Source organism: Pseudoliparis swirei, chromosome 15 (assembly GCF_029220125.1).
Source record: "Pseudoliparis swirei isolate HS2019 ecotype Mariana Trench chromosome 15, NWPU_hadal_v1, whole genome shotgun sequence".
NCBI classification, from domain to species: domain Eukaryota; kingdom Metazoa; phylum Chordata; class Actinopteri; order Perciformes; family Liparidae; genus Pseudoliparis; species Pseudoliparis swirei.
In genome coordinates, this window is record NC_079402.1 from 9,621,987 (window position 1) to 9,639,963 (window position 17,977).

General features: G+C 42.9%; 1 pseudogene; it reads left to right on the forward strand.

Annotated features, from left to right (window-relative positions):
* The first annotated feature begins 10,430 nt into the window (after positions 1-10,430).
* LOC130205681 (neurofilament medium polypeptide-like) lies at positions 10,431-17,457 on the forward strand (annotated as a pseudogene).
* The last annotated feature ends 520 nt before the right edge of the window (positions 17,458-17,977 follow it).

Here is a 17,977-nt window from a genome sequence, read left to right on the forward strand (position 1 = left end):
AAGTCTTACTTCGGAAAAATAAATGCGACAACAAGGCGAGATTAGTGGAAAGAAACAATAAACAGTTATTTATTATACATGGTGCAGTGCCTCTACTCATATTTAGACTATGTGGTCCTTGAAGGGAAATCTTTCCCAGAGCAGAATGAATTATCATAGACAATGTAGTTTATATAAGCCATTTAAACAATGGAAAAGGAGGCGAGGGGCGACTGCAGAAGTTTTCTCAAATTCTTAATATAAAATGTGGAGCAGTAACTTCAAGGATTTTAATGTTCGAGCAGAGCTGAGGCACAAAGCTGATGTAATGTTCCAACAACCATGACTCATCTCCATTAGGGAGGCACCCTGGCTCCATCCCTTTCTGATATCCATCCACCATCCCTCCTTTCCTTTAATGTGCTTGCATAGCTTTTCTTAGATTAAGAGTAGCTATAGTTAGTTCTGCATTAAGATGCAAACAAATATTCATCTATAATGTAGTGTTGCATACTTTCAAGAGCAGACCTCAGGATGTTGCTCAATCGGGTATGAATCTGTGTTCCATATAAAGACTTTCAAAAAAAGAAGATTGTATTTGATGAGCATTCCCTTGAAGCAGGATAGTTTATTTCCTTTCCAAACTATATTGAATACAACATATGTAATAGCCAACGTGTAAGGTTGTAATTGTTTGAGCCACCATTAACAGTACAATAAGAGTTTTTACAAATGGGTTGAGATTGTATTCATTCATATGCAAACATCAAAGGATGATGAAGTAAAGCAGAGAAAAGTAAATGAGAGATAACTGAAGTTATATAAGAAATGGAGACAAAGGAAGAAAGACTCAGAGAAACTTTTGTACTTCAACCTTCAACTCGTGCTTTTAGCTCAGTCCCCAAGCGGTCAGTCACCGGCATACGAAGAACACACCCACACAGACCTTTGTGTGTGCACACTTATCAGGACGCGTAGTCTCTTAACACATTCCCTTTAACCATAACCTTTAAATCCAACACTAAAGCAAGACCTTGATGATGATGGTGATTTGAAGAGCTTGAAAAGTTTCTTAAAAGTAACATAAAGATCCCAACAATATTTATACTAGGTATGATGTTATGGTACTCGTGGTATTGTCCAGGCCGTTGTGTGCGTACACAAATTCACAATACATACAGTATTTGTCTTTTACAGCAGAGTCATGTTAGTGAACTTATTACAGGCTGTAAATAAATGTACCCTCATTCTCCTCCAGCCATTCTCTGAATCACAATTTAATGACAACTTTAAACCCACATTCCGACAACTTGAAAGTATCTTAATGGTCGAGGTGGAGAAAGCATCAATATATCTGGTACAACACAATCTATGAACTATATATTTTTCCTTTATTATTGCTATTTCCTATATGCTCTCTCAAAAATGCACAAGGACCATAATACACAAAGTACACACTCAATGTAAGACAACTAAACTATAAAAACAATAGTATGGATCATGTTATTTAGCTCCAAACTCTTTGTGTAAGAAATAGTGGATTCTCCCGGGTTCATTTGAGCATTTAAGTGTTCTTTGTGCTTATTTATGTTGTTGGTTCTGTAAACTTACTGGTACACTCTTGCTACTCTCATCAGCATTGTTTTCAGACACAGAAAAAACATCTCTAACATCCCGACGCTCTCCACCTGCCCAGCGTCAACGACAGACAGAGTTAGCAAAAAGCTGATGATCGCGGAGCTTTTATCAGCGAACAATCAGACACGGTTTAGTTGGTGGAGACCAAAACAGAGCTGGAAGGAGAGTGAGTGCTGGACTCAAGAGTCATCAGGTGTTCACAGACATGACTCCAACATCATGCTCATGTCGCTCTGTGTGTAGGGAAGCCTCCATCGCGAACCATCTAACGTTTGCCATATTAACTTCATGACTTCAGGAAGTTGCTAAAATAAATGTAAATGCTTTTGAGACAACAACAGTAACAATTCACCTAAATATCTTGTATATACGCTTTTACTTTAATACCACAGTTCCAACCAGTTTTAATCTCAACATCATGACATTGAAACAAAGTGCTGACCAAATAGTTTGAGTTGCGATCGGAGTTGCGGATCAGGGGACCGCCTTTCTTGTAGGCCCAATAGTTACAGAAAAAGACAAATAAATACAACATCTAGGGTTTGATTCCAGCCGTGGGACCTTTGTTCATGTCATAGCCCAATCCCCCTACCCCCCCAACCCAACCCCCCGCTGCCCAGTCTGCCTATACTCTGTCGTCTGTCCAATAAAGGTGAAAATGCCCCCTCCCCCAAAAATTGTTCCATGAGTCATTCAGGAAGTTGCGACACATTTTGTCGATCAGCTATGATATTAACAGTTTGACGGTACACACAGAGACCGTCCTCTTCACTGCAACACTGTTCTCTCCGTGCTGCAGCAACAGAGACAGTTACATCATGAGTTTAGAATTACATCCCCAAAACGCACACACACACACACATCAAGCAACACCCACCTTCCTTCACCTCAAAGCCTCTGTTCTCGATTCCTTTCTCCTTCCCTCTCTCACCCCATCTTGGTCTCTCTCTTCCTCGCTCTCCCCTCCTCTCTCCTCTCTCCCTCCCTCATTCAGCTGTATCATGGTTCTGCAGCTCAACCTCTGCAGTATGACTCCGCTTTCCTCTCTGCGCCTCAGACTCTGGAGCAGCTCGCTGACAGGTCCCAGAGAAATACTGGAGTGGCCTAAAATAACTAGAGGCAGACCCTCGGTAGAGTAGATGCCTTTGTGTGTTTTACCTCACGGAAAGAACACGCCACACTTTTACATTAAGTGGTATTTCTAGTAGTGTAGACAGTTTAATTGTTCCTTGCTGCAGCCATTAGAGCGTTGAGATTCCCTCGTACATGAATCAGACAAAAATAGCATTCTCGGCATACTGCCGTTGAGACCAGTTAATGTCCCACAGGACCATACCAACATTTGTACGCAGTCTCCCTAACATTGTTACCTCGCTCTGTTTTTATGTTTCATATTGCCTGTCACGACTCAAAAGGAAAAGGGAAAAAAGGAAAAAGGAGAAAAGTATTTCACTGATACGGAGCATGCAGAAACAAGAGAGTTTATGAAAGCCAAAAAGGGTAAGTGAAAAGATATATAAAGACAGCGAGGCAATCATTTCACTGATTATCAATCACCACAACCCTGAGCTTTACTTTATCAGCTTCACTGACAGTTTTGAACACTGTCCAGAAACACCATTACCCAACTCTGATTTATAAGTCATAAATCAAGCCCATTCTTTTCTCCTCGAGCCAGATCTCTTCAAGGACACATCTTTAATGTTGGGGTCCAGATGTTCTTTTCTGTCTTTGCCACACTCGTAATTGCAAAGGTAGAAGCCACAACTTAGTGAAATATATGCGTTACATTGTGTCCTATGAGGAGAACACCCGCTTATAGGAGCAGCAGCTCTCTAAGGCTATATTTAGGCACGGCTGGGACTTGAGCTCCGTTCTACAGCGAATGACACTGTGACACCCTGTTGTCTATTGGATGGATCGCCATGACATGCTAACATTCGCTAATTAGCTCTAAATAGTGTTGATATAAAATATGATGATAAGTCGGGTGGACAACCGAAATCATCCTGGGGAGAACATGAATGTTACAACAAACTTTCATGGCAATCCATTCAATAGTTGTCACAGAATTTTCCCGAAAACTGCAAATGTCAACCTTGTGGCGACTGGATAAAATGTCACGGTATGACAGTGTCATTAGCGTTGATGGTCTTGGAATGATACATGTTATAAACAAAGTGTGTGTCAATTTCATCTCGTAGATTGATGATTGCGACCTGCTGGCGGTGCTCCATGAAAAGCCAGGAGTCAACCAAACTTCATGAAGGGGACCGACTGAAATGAATGGCGTTCCAATCAATAGTGGTTGAATATATTTGAGACTGGATTCCAAAGTGATGGACTGACCAGTTGACATTGCCATCCGCTCAGCAGTGCCGCTAGCATCTAGTCTGAGTTCATAGCACCCCATCGAGTCTCAAACTAGCTCCTATTTATAAGAGATGCTAATGAATCTCATTTACCATTAACGCTATTCATCATAGCATCCCCTAAAACACTACAGGTGATTTATTGACACAACACTTAAATGACCACCTGCATTTTTATCTATTTGATCTCAAAAGGTGTTTTGAATACACACACACACATATATATATATATATATATATACAGGGGTGCACATACATTTTTCAGTGAGTTACTCAGGTGAGTACCGGGAGATGGTGTTTGGTACTCACTCCATATGTAGCGTCAGCTTTGCTGCTAGTGAGAGTGCTCACCTCTGCATCGGAGCTCTGCGGCGCGCGAGACGGAGAGCCGAGAAGTGTTAACGCGACACGTAGAGACAGAATGACATGCTGCTGTGTAGAGACGATCAATATCAGATCGGTCAAGTACGCAAAGGCGCGAAGTAACACAAGTGGCATTATGCATTGTTGATTATTTTCGCACATGCGTACCTGCGTACCAGTTATATGCACCCCTGTATATATATATATATATATATATATATATATACACATATGTAATGTCATGTTTACCCTCAAAAGGAGTAATTTAACTTAGTGCTGACAGTATTCTACGAAACAAATCAATTAGTTTACTATATTAAGTGCACTTTTAAAAACACGAGTCAGCATTAAGTGTTGAATGCAGCAGATTGTCATTGTAAAGTCATTTTGATTTGCACATAGTCAGACAGACAATGATGACCACTGTCATTTAAGTTTCTCTAATTCTTTGACTGTCATTTAAGTTTCTCTAATTCTATTTTCTGGTTTCTTTGAACTTTGTCTGGCAGATCAGAAAATAAGCACTGAGGTAATTTCCTGAACGGGTACTGAATAAACGATTCACAGAGCGCTAAAATGTCTATAAAAATGATGGAGGAGGACGGAGACATAAAAAAAGAGACAGTGAATCTGCTTCTGTCTTGGTGGAGACGGCAGAGGAGGGAGGAGTGTTGCAGAGAAGCAGAATGATGAGACACGATGCAGATTAAAGGCATGTCAAACCACTGAAGATGGTCCAGGATATTGGAGATAGAGAGATAGAAATATGAAAATGAATCCTTTTTTTGTTACATTGGGAACTAAAAAAGCAAAATATGATTGTGAAATTCACTTTTTGTAAACAGTTCCACCGCTTTCACATGTATAATACAATCCATACGACTTTGATGTGCTTAAATAACTAGATTTTAGAGAAGATGCATGTGCTTGGGAAGCATACTGAGCATATGATTGGATAAATGAGACTCAGATTATACTCCTCGATTTGTGTAACAGATATTTTGATATAGTTTTGCTCTTGTTCAACACGGCTCTCATTTACTTCAATTCATCAATACCTTTCTTTGTTTTTAGATTGTTTCTGCTGTGAAGGCATGTCAGAAAAAAACACAATTATTTAAAAACTCAAGGTAACGGGGTCATTTGTTTACAAATGGTCATTTGTTGTATTCATAAGGCCGACAACCCACCTGATGACTGGATTGTATCTCTCTTTGTGTGAAAAAGAAAGTCAGGTCATGGGGAAACAAATAACCCTCTAACATGATAAACAATGATTTTGTGAAAAGAGAGTAAAAATTCAGCAGACACTGATGAAATAACTAAATAGTCTCACAGTGCTCACCCTCAGAGGGATAATACAGTTGTATCTGGCTTCCGCTGATCGTTCACTTCCTCCCCCAAATCAACAAAGCTGCTGACTTAAGGTTCAAATGTGTTAAGGCTCATCGTGAGGCAAGACTCTGTCAGCATGTCTGTGTGCCAGAGAGAGAGAGAGAGAGACTAAAACACACTGAATTGATGAGTACTGTGTGTGTCCATGACAGCGTCTGCATGTTCAACCCGCTACAAGACCTTTGCCTTTGTTCCGGGTGACCCTGAAGAACTGCCCCCACGATGCAGGATCCTCCCCCCACACTGACAGCAGGTGGCTGTATTTGCAAAGCACGACATGTGTAAACCAATTTGTCTGGATGACATTGGCCCGGGGTCGTATTGACGTCTTAGCCACACGATACATGCTGACATGGTAGAGGGAAGAGGACGCCACAAACATGCTGGAGGTGGCAGAAAGTGCTTTGTACACAGTTAACATATGCTCTGAATACAGCAACGCACCGTTGCTATATTTAAACACTTAAACTGCTGTTACATGGAATTTGACTTCTGCTGCAAAGTGCCCAGGGGAGCAACTTGGTGTTCGGTGTCTTGCTCAAGAACACTTATTGGTCTACACGCTGTCCGCTCGTCGGAGCCAAGGATCGAACCGTCAACCTTGCTGTTTAAGGGACGACGCGCTCCGCCCACTTTGTGATGATATGACAGGATGCGCCGTAGCCGGTATATGCTAGGCTTAAGTCATTCATGTCATTAACAGGGCCCCAAAAGTCCTACTGAAAAACTAAATAATAGCCTAAACATTCACTTTGAAGATGTCACAAGAAAGAAACCATCATGATACCTTTCAAGTGAGTGTTTATCCCCTCAGTTTATCTATAGGACTTTAGAGGGGCTGAGTACTCCATGCAATATGGGCCCTTCAACTCTGTAGGGAGAAATCCAAAAAGCAAGTGCAAAACAATAGCATTAGAGCTCTGTCTAAGCACCCCCACCCCCAACACACACAAATGCGCTGTTTATGTGGCATTTCTGTAAAGTTGTTCTTCATGAAGACCCCATTATGATGTTATCCACCCCTGATCTGTCTGAATGGAGCCCCTCAATCATAACACATCATAACATTTCACTGTATGCTCCTTTAAATATGTTTTACTGGTAGGCTTTAACTGGGACAAGTGAGATTCCTTACATGAGCTTAAAAAAACTATTTTGAACAGTTTATAGAAAAAAAAATCTCGCGTTAATCTCGCGATAAAAAAATTAACGGCGTTAAAATGGGTTTGCGTTAACACCGTTAATAACGCATTTAACTGACAGCACTAGTTACAACTATCGAATATTTAAAGTTAGTAAACTGGAGACAGGCAAGTTCACGATAAGGTCAATCAATCTCGAGAAGAGCACAAGCAAAATTGATTTTTTTTTTTTGCGGGGAGGGTGGGGTGGCCTTGACACGTCCAGGCCCAGGGGCCCGTGGTTTCTTAATCCGTCCCTGCGTATAAGCACATTTCATGTGTTGTTTGACTTGGAGAAAACATATGGCCGGGAATGTGATTACAGGGTACACAATAAATGTTGAATACAGACAACGAGACCCTCATGCATTGCAATAACTGGCAAAAAAATATGCAAGCAACGTGTACAGCATCAGGAAAAAAAAGTGAGTATTCATGTTGCTATGAGATTAAACTCCATCGTAACCGTAGCCTACTGCCAGCTGCTGTGTGGTCATCAGGAACAGGAACGTACTAGAGAGCTTTCAGGATATCCGAAGAATTTATCTCCAGCACCAAATGCTGCATTAAGGGCAATAAATATAGTTTAGTGGAATATAAAGTGTGTGCGTTGTTGTGTGTGCTATGAATTGGTTTCTCGTTCACTCAGCGAGCCGAACGATTTACAACATGGTCCCCACTTGTTTTGGTCATATATCGTGTTTCGTAACGCCATTAAATGGTGATATTTAAACTAATATTGATATTTTATTGAGCGTTTGATGTCTCTCCAGGTGGAGGAAACATATTTTTCAGATTGCCTATCAAAACCTAACAGAGGAGCAAATTTAGGTCTTGTTTCCCCAGGTATTCCTCTTGCTCAATTGTGAGTATGCATACAGATTACTAACTCCTAACCTGCCGGGCTCCACAGAGGTATAATCTGACAGCTTCTTCTTCTCTATGTCTGCACGTGTGTGTGTGTGTGTGTGTGTGTGTGTGTAAGAGACGTAACTATTTATCTTTTTTGTGCCAGCCATACTCCCTGTGCGAGGACAATGTGGAACAGAATTATTTCTGTGGCTACTTATCCGTCCACAGAGAAATCACCTCCACCAGAGAAGACGCTGCATCTGAACCTGATCCACACACACGGAGGCAAAGCTACTGATGCATTGCAGATAAACTGCAGATCCTATGCAACCCCTCCCTATTTCTCTCTCGGCTCCATCACCCCCCCCCCCCCCCCCCATTCGTGTTGCTCTTTCTTGGCCTGCCACTCCTCATGACATCATCACAGCTTTTCATCCCACGTGCTAGCATCGCCCCATAGAGCTGTCACACCCTGCTTACTGTACCTCACCATCCGACCCTCTTCTCAACACAGCTTTGACCTTTGCATTACATTCTTCTGACAATAATCTATATTGTTATGTAAATGTTGACATCATTTATGTTTTTCATTGAAACTGTGAATTTATCTGGCTAAGAAATTCATTAACAATCTTTTTAAAAAGTGCCAATAAAACATTATATGAATGTATTGCTCATCATTAACAATCTGTTTTATTTTTTCGCACAGATTATATTTGAACACAAGCCTGTACCATAAAGGCTGAGTCAGTGGTGGAGGTAGTGCTCAGATCCTTTACTCAGTAAGAGTATCAATATCACAACATCTACTTACTTCAAAGGTAGAAGCACTATTTATGTAAAACTACCCCATTGAAAATGAATTACTTGATTGGATTTGACTGTTTTCAAGGCGGGGGATCTTGTTTTAAATGTAAAAGTACTTATCTTCAAAGCAAGTATCTACGCGAGCAGTTAATTAAATGTAGTAGAGTAAAAATACACAATTTCTTCCTGAAATATAATGAAGTAAAATGTTCACATTGAAAATTACCTCAAAATGTTCCACCCCAATACTGAGAAAGATCAGATTTATACTTCATACAAGGATATGATGATACTAATTCACAGCTTAAAATATAATTAACATCTCTATTTAATGCTGTTTAAAACAGGTTTTCTAAAACTAGTGACCTGCTGTTTTTTCGGAATTACATATCAAGGGTTTCTGTATTTTTATTGGATATAGAATAACACCAAACTCAACTCCATCCTGTTTTCACTGGATGAAAGAGAGCATACACTTATACTTAATTTACACCCGAAATTCAGCAAGACAAATACTGGACTATATTATTATATTATAGGATTATTAGATATCTTTGGATATATAACTAGGATTATAATGCTTATATAATAATAATGTTAAACAGCATACCTGTGTAATGCAACAAGGTCAGTGAGGTTTACAGAGTCAATCTGAATTCAGATATACTCGAGGGCAATCGTTAAACACACACAATACAATCTGTAGTTGCAGGTTCAGTGTCACGGGTTCCACTAAAGACGGTGTATTCCTCTAAACACAAAAAACTACGCCCACATGGATTTTCTTAGCCAGCATGTGCATCAGCAGAGTTGTGAAGACCACTTGGGAGGGACAGAGATGAGGGGGGGAGGAGACAGAGATGAAGGGGGAAGGAGACAGAGATGAGGGGGGAAGGAGACAGAGAGAGGGATGAAGGAGACAGCAGGACGGAGGAAGTTCGAGGAGAGCTGGGAACAGATGGACATAATAGGACATGATAGCAAAAAAGATATGGACTGAGTGGAAAGAAATGAGTGAGAAGGTAATCAGGAAAAAAAAGGGATGCAGAAGAAGAAGAAAAAAACCCAGCAGTGATGAAAAGAAAGGCAACCCAACAGATACATACACAGAGATGAAGAGGGCAACGTGTTCCAACTGGTGTCCCGAGCTGACTTTATTTAGCTTTTCATCGTGTGCTATCTATTTCCTATTTCTCATATTATCACTTGTGCCTGCAGGTGCTGCTGCTTAGAAAAAGTTGCAAAGTCTCGCTTTTTTTGGGTACTTATGACCTTCGTATTTCTGAAAACCTACTGACTGTTGATCATAATAATAATACATACAATTTCTATAGCGCTTTACATAGTACTCAAAGAAGGCTTTTGGACTGTGTGCCCCATTTATGAAATGCTTTATAATACTGGTAACAACAAACATTGCAACGCAGCCACTTATATGTGACACGCAGCGGCACAAAAGGCCACGCTGTCCTTGAATTCTCCGCATCAGCATATATTAAAAACATATATACACCATGTCACAGAAAGATGCTCCTGCCTTGAACACATTGCAAGGGGGATGCTCTCTGGTCTCTGAAGGTTAGAAGCTGGGAGACACTGGGGCTGACTGGGATGGGCTCGTCTCCTTTTGCTGGACTTCTTTTCTGCTGCAGTGCCATTTGAAAACACTCCAACCCTTCTGCAGTGTGCTGGAGCCCAGAACTGATGTTGAATGACTCCGCTGTTTTTTGCCCAACGCGCACATCCGTCGAGCCACTGTGTACATCACATTACCGCCATCGCCCCTCGTAAGGCATCCAAAAGCACCGCAAATTACTGAGGAAAAGACCCGATAGTTAAATACATGCATTTAAAAAGCCTGCACAGAGAAACTCATGGAGCAGTGGTCAAGGACACTGTCAGCGTGCCAGGAGATGGTGGGTGGGGCTGCTGGAGTAAAAACATTTACAATAAATATCAGTAGGAGACAGTCATTAGGACCGTCTCTCCTCCCCTCCCCCCTCCCTCTCTGTCTAGCTCTCTCCCTCTCTCTCTCCCTCCCTCTCTCTGCCTTTCTGTCTTGGGAGCAATCTAAATGGGCCATGCTTGATGCATTAGCTCTGCTTGACTAAAGCTCGGAGTGGAAAGCCAAAGAGTGAGACAAGACAATGTAGACAGGTGACTGATGGACGATGTCTAATTCCGTGTTAAAAAGCAGAATAACTTCTCTCCTTACATGCTACATCCAAAGCAAGCAGCTGTTTAAAAGGTATACCTTATTTAATTGTGAAAGGTGTACAAATGTACAAACACTATATCTATGCGGGAATGTTAAATAACAACATATGTGTTTCCCCATACAAGATAATAGAAAATGTATACGTAGAACGCTTTGCAGGTCAAATAAAATCCAGATGTAGGCCGTACAAAGGATTTTACTCAAAGGTTTGATGAACATTGGTTCTTTTGTGTTTCACTGAGATTCATCCAAAATAAACGAACGACGAAATCCAAATTAGTTTCTTGACATTAACGGTTCAATTCATGATTTACTTAATGGCTCTGAGTTATATTAAACAGAAATACATTCAACATTAAGTTTTAATGTTCGAATGTCAGCGTTACTAATTTGTCACTTCAGATAAGACAAATGAGGAATATCAATATTAATAGGTAGCTTTACTATTCATTCACTATTATGCTAACTCCTGTCACCACAATCACAGGATCATTGGGTGTAACTTCCTGGTTGGGAAGTTCAAGTAACAAGACAAATCTTCAGTCCATAGACTTGATGAAAAAAATCATCATCATCATGTGAGAGTAGAAGTTCATGCATTTCTAATTCACTTCACAAAAATATGTCAGAAAAATGCTGATGTCATCTAATCAGAGAAAGTGTTTTAGCTGAGGGAACCACTGACGCTGTCCGTGGTGCTGAAGCGACGAGACCAACTCAGCCAGAAATTGTTCCGACCAGTTACCTCATTTTGAAGAGAGGGAGAACAGATTAAAAACTGTCGAAAAATATGTTTTTTTATCATCGAGGTGTCTTTTTTAAATTTAAAAAAATCGATCTATCTCAACACCCGACTCGACACCCAAGTAGCCGCTGCAGCCCACGTGGTTCAGACTGCATGGGCGGGATGCGCACTCCCCTCCCTGTGATCAATGGACGAACTAAAAGTGCTTGGACTTGTCTTGTTGCCGACAGTGTCTCCGGTATATAAGGCGCAGCGGATAGATGAGGTCTCATTCGCTGTGAGAGCCCGTCACCTGCACACACACACACGCACACACACACACACTCATATCACACACGCACACACACACTCGCCCCACGCCTTCACCCTTTGCAGTGTTCCTCCCTTCATTCCGGCGCACATCAGAGTCTGACCGGATAAATTACCCGGTGGACACGGAGCCCCTTCAGGAGAATTATGGATACTCGGACGACCGGCTACGGCTACAGCCGCTCAGGCGGCGCCCCCTCCAGCGGCTTTCGCTCCCAGTCCTGGTCCCGGGCAAGCCCCGGCTCCACCATGACCTCGTCCTACAAGAGGAGCGCGAACATGCCGGTATCCCGGGTTTACAGCTCCACGGTGCACAGCTCTGCCGACGGCGGTGATTATGGTCAGACCTCCATCCTGAACGGAGACTACAAGCGATCTAACGAGAAAGAGCAACTTCAGGGGCTCAACGACCGGTTTGTTGTTTACATCGACAAGGTGCACTACCTGGAGCAGCAGAACAAGCAGATCGAGGACGAGATCCAGGCACTGCGGCAGAAGCAGGTGTCGCGCTCCCAGCTGGGCGACCACTACGACCAGGAGCTGCAGGAGCTGCGCTCCGTGCTGGAGCAGATCCACCACGACAAGACGCAGATCCAGCTCGACACCGACCACATCGAGGAGGACATTCAGCGGCTCAGGGACCGCTTCGACGAGGAGGCTCGCATCCGGGAGGAGACCGAGGCCATCATCCGCCTCCTGAAGAAGGACACGAGCGACTCCGAGTTGGTGAAGTCTGAGTTGGATAAGAAAGTTCAGTCGCTGCAGGAAGAGATCGCCTTCATCTGCAACAACCACGAGGAAGAGGTGAACGACCTCTTCGCCCAGATCCAGGAGTCTCATGTGACCGTGGAGAGGAGAGACCACCAGAAGACGGACATCACCGAGGCTCTGCGAGAGATCCGCTGCGAGCTCGAGTGCCACTCCAACCAGAACCTGCAGCAGACGGAGAACTGGTTCACGTGCCGCTTCTCGAAGCTCACCGACGCTGCGGAGCAGAACAAGGACGCCATCAAGTCCGCCCGTGATGAGATATCCGACTACCGCCGCCAGCTGCAGTCCAAGACGGTGGAGCTGGAGTCCATCCGCGGGACCAGAGACTCGATGGAGAGGCAGCTGAACGACATCGAGGACCGCCACAACAGCGACCTGTCCAGCCTGCAGGTAGGAAGCAGCCACCGAGCCGTGCGCAAAGACAGAAACACACCGTCTGAATACACTTGGACAATGTTGATATGAGACTTATTTTATGTTCACTTTCATGTTTTTAACTATTAACTGGGGCGGCTTTAGCTCAGTGGGGTAAGAGGGCCGTCCTGCAACCGCAAGGTTGTGGGTTCGATCCCCGCTCTCCCCATTAGTTGCAAGTCGAAGTGTCCTTGAGCAAGGCACTGAACCCTCAGTTGCTTCCCGGGCGCTTCACCGCAGCCCACTGCTCCTTAATAACTATGGATGGGTTAAATGCAGAGAACTAATTTCCCCTTGGGGATTAATAAAAGTGTATATTCTATTCATATTCTTAATCGGGGTTTGAGTTGGTGGCGATTATAGATTGTTAATGCACTGCATATTTAATTGTTTGTATATTTTATTGTGACGCAGTTTTTAATCTGAGGGATTTAACAATAGCAAACTAACTTAATTAATTGATTCATTTTCTAAATCATAGTTTAGCTCCAGTGTTGAAACATTTTCTGCTGCGTAATGACCGCTATGAGCGTTATTGCGCTTCCAAGTCATGACAGCTGACTTCAGGGGCGTTTGTCGGATTCAAAGAAGGGGGGGGGGGGGGCTAAACCCCAAGTCGAGTGGTATGATGTGGCAAACATTTTTTTCTGCTTTGTAGTTATGATTGCATTCAGTATATCATAACACAAGAGAGATCACTTCAGGGTCCTAGTGATATTTAATGTTCATTTGGACACTATCGCTGAGATAAAGATGAACTAGTTCAGTTTAAAATATACCATTTAATGTAAACACATATTATAATAGTATATATTAATGCAAAGAATAGAGAGATGTCGATAGTTATTTCTTGTATTAAGAATTTCACTCGTGCACTCTTCCTCAATGGAGACAGTTTCTAAGTTTCCTTTAATTTACCTCAAGTAAAGCTAAACGTAAGCAGGTAACAATAATTACCCACTACAGATATATTTTATATATATATATATATATATATATATATATATATAGCCACATTCTGTAACTACCTGGACTTACAGTTCACTACGTGCATTATTGACTTTGAGGTAAACTCCTGCTGTCGTTGATGAGAGACGTTACTTGGCAGAGTGACAAAGCCAGTGCAGTAGCCTCCCCAAGGTGCTAGTGCCCGTGGATTATATCGTTATAGGATATTGGATTGTTATTTGAATGGGAATAAAACATACAAACAAGAACGCACGCACATATGTAGCATGTTAAAGTTATAAATAGCGTGTCCATGTGAGCAACAATAATTTAATTTAATGAAATTACCCACACAAAAAAAGATTTTTAAAGTCAAAAATAATTTGGGAGGGCTGAAGAATGCTTTAGGGGGGCCTTAAAATAGGCCTAATGACGTCCCTGGCTGACTTTTTTTACAAATCACTTACCAAGTGTCAGGAAATGGTTAAAGGGAGATGCCGGAGAAGCATAATCCCCCATCCCTCCTCCACCCTAACCCCTCGCTGTATTGCTGAGTCAGATGCATGGATCGATGCTGAGATGTTGGGGTGGGTGTGAGGGTTCATTGACAAAGAGTGGAGTCCGTCCTTGAGACAGAGGCCCTGAACATGAATGAATGGTGTGTGTGGCCTCAGATTCTATTAAAGCTACATCATTTGGTGCACAGAGTTTATACAAATGTGCACAGAATATAAAAGACGGAGGCATCAACACAGGTTAAAGTTTAATTTCAAGGTCAATTGGTAAAACATTCTTTGAAATTCTTTGAAAAGCTGTTGCCACAATGGTAATCCAAGAAGGTGATCTTCAAAGATGCATGAATGAACCTTTTCTCTGTGTGTCATCTTGTTGTACTTAATCAACCTTGTATTGTGTACTGCTCTGTTTTCTCAGGAGACGATTCACCAGATGGATAATGAGCTCAAGAGCACCAAATGGGAGATGGCTCGTCACCTGCACGAGTACCAGGACTTGCTCAATGTCAAGATGGCCTTGGACATTGAGATCGCTGCATACAGGTAGCCAATATACTGACCTGCAATGAACATTTTTCAGAAATGATATTTGCATTCATTTAAAATAATGGTTTTCTTTTCTGTATATCAAAGGGATTACTGAATATTATATATATATATACATTTGCTGTCCTCAGGAAACTCCTAGAGGGAGAGGAGACCCACTTCAGCACTTTCCCTTATGGTCAGGTGGTCACACCTTCCAAAATCTCTAAAGTCAAATCAGACTCTCCGAGGATGAAGGTGCACCACAAGTTTGTGGAAGAGATCATTGAAGAAACAAAAGTTGAAGATGAGAAGTCAGAAATGGATGAGGCCCTGGCGGAAATAGCGCAAGAGCTGTCTGCTACAGCCGGAGGGGGAAGAGATGAGGGTGAGGAAGGAGATGGAGAGGAAGCAGAGGGTGAGGAGGGAGAGGGTGAGGGCGAGCAGGAAATTATATCCGCCACTGAAGCCAAAGTTAGCTCTAGCGAACCCGCTAAAGAGGAAGAGGAGGATGGAAAAGGTGACGATGAGGAAGAAACGGGTGACGGAGAAGGGGGTGAAGAAGAAGAGGATGAGGGAGAAAAGGGGGAGGATGAGGAGGGAGGTGATGAAGGAGATGGAGAAGAGGAAGAAGACAAAGTTGAGGAGACCGTCTTGTGCTCCAAAGCTCCAGAGTCTAAAGCCTCTCTTGACAAAGAGAAGGCCGACGACAAAGAAGGCAGCGGAGGTAAAGAGGAAGCTGCTGTTGCTGAAGAGGAGGATCAGGATGAAGATGCAGGAAGTGACAAAGGATCCAAAAGCGTGGATGAGAAAGATGAAAAAGAGGATGCGGGCAAAGACCAAAAAAGTGAAAAAGATGAGAAGTTAGAAGATAAGAAAGCAGAAGAAGCTGTAGCCACGACAGAAGCTCCAAAAACAGAAGCGGCAAAGCCAGAGGCCAAGAAGGAAGAAGCCGAGGCATCAAAACCAGATTCCACCAAGTCTGAATCCCCAAAGCTTGGATCTCCCAAGTCTGAAACCCCAAAGCTTGGATCTCCCAAGTCTGAAACCCCAAAGCTTGGATCCCCCAAGTCTGAATCCATAAAGCTTGCATCCCCCAAGTCTGAAACCCCAAAGCTTGAATCCCCCAAGTCTGAATCCCTAAAGCTTGCATCTCCCAAGTCTGAATCCCCAAAGCTTGCATCTCCCAAGTCTGAAACCCCAAAGCTTGGATCCCCCAAGTCTGAATCCCTAAAGCTTGCATCCCCCAAGTCTGAAACCCCAAAGCTTGCATCCCCCAAGTCTGAATCCCTAAAGCTTGCATCTCCCAAGTCTGAATCCCCAAAGCTTGCATCTCCCAAGTCTGAATCCCCAAAGCTTGGATCCCCCAAGTCTGAATCCCCAAAGCCTGAATCTCCTAAATCTGAATCACCTAAACCTGATTCCCTTAAGTCTGAGTCTCCCAAGCCTGCATCTCCGAAGTCTGAGTCCCCAAAAGAAGTCTCAGAAAAGGCTGGATCCCCAAAACCCAGCTCCCCTAAAACCGAGTCTCCCAAGTCAGATTCCTCAAAACCCGAATCTCCAATAGTTGAATCCACAAAGGTCGCCAAGTCTGAGGCCCCAAAAGCTGCTGAAGAGAAACCAGAGAAAAAAAGCGACTCAACAAATGAGAAGAGCGAAGGAAAGAAAGATGTTTCCATGAATGGCGATGTCGACAAGAGCAGCCCAGAAGAGAAAGAGAAGAAGGATGAGGGCAAAGAAGAAGGTGGCGTGATCTCTAACGGCGTGGACGAAAGTCCCTCCAAGGAAGACGCCAACCAGAAAGTGGTGATCACCAAAACCGTGGAGACGATCACCACCGAAGGAGATGGATCCAAGCACGTCACCAAATCCGTCACCGTGACCGAGACGGTGAAGGAGGAGGTGGAGGAGGTGATGCAGGAGACGCTGCTCGCCACCAAGAAGACGGAGAAGCACTCCAGCCTGTCCGTCAAGCAGGTGACGGAGGCCGAATGAGCGGACTCCGGGGCGGCTGATCCGTGGAGGTGGAGGACACGAGATAAGCAATCAACCCAGAACTAACATTACAAAAGAAAACCATACAGCTAGAGTGATGTAATAAAGATAACCACTCGCAAACATACAAACAAATCATAGAGAGAAGCCAAAACTTAAATTGTACAAGTTTTAAAAAATGCATGTTGAGTGACAGCTTTAAAAACGGGCTTTGCTGCAGACAGGTGAGGAGCTAGCGACTGAGACATTTTATCCTCTTTTTCTTTCTTTCTGCATTTCACGGAGCGAGCTCACGGGAGGGAGGGGGGTCTCTGCATGCTAGCTCAGGAGAGGGGGGAACCTTCCTATCTTCTGTATGTATGGTAGACATGCACTGTAAAAAGAGTAAATATGTCAATGGAATAACTGCATTGTTGAGGAATATTAATGAAGTTGAGAGGTTTTTGGAGTTTAAGTTAAGGGGGGGGGGGGGGGTGTAAGAGGGACAAGCAGACGGGAGGGTCCTCTACACTGCAGACACTTGCTCTACTGAAGAAGCCTTACTTGACATGTGAAGATAGCAACTGAGCCAAAAAGAATCTAACAACAAATACACCATAGAGAAGAACGAGCCGGGCAGCGATACGATAAACACATGACCATATTCATCCAGTTAAAGCTTAACAATCCTGAAGAAACTCTTAGCCTTAAACATGCTTTTTATCCGTGTCTGTTATGTTTACCTGAGTGTAACTGAAAAATAAAACAACTTTAAATGTATAGATATGTGCATTCTTGTATGCATAGGGTGGACTTGAATTTAAATACAGAAATACATGAGGTGCTACTGTTTGCATCCCATAACTTTACTCACCATGAACAATTTCCCAGCAGCATTTGCTCAATGAATGTCATAATGAAGTAAAAAAAAAAAAGAGAGATTGTTTCCTGTCATTTATATTATTTTATAT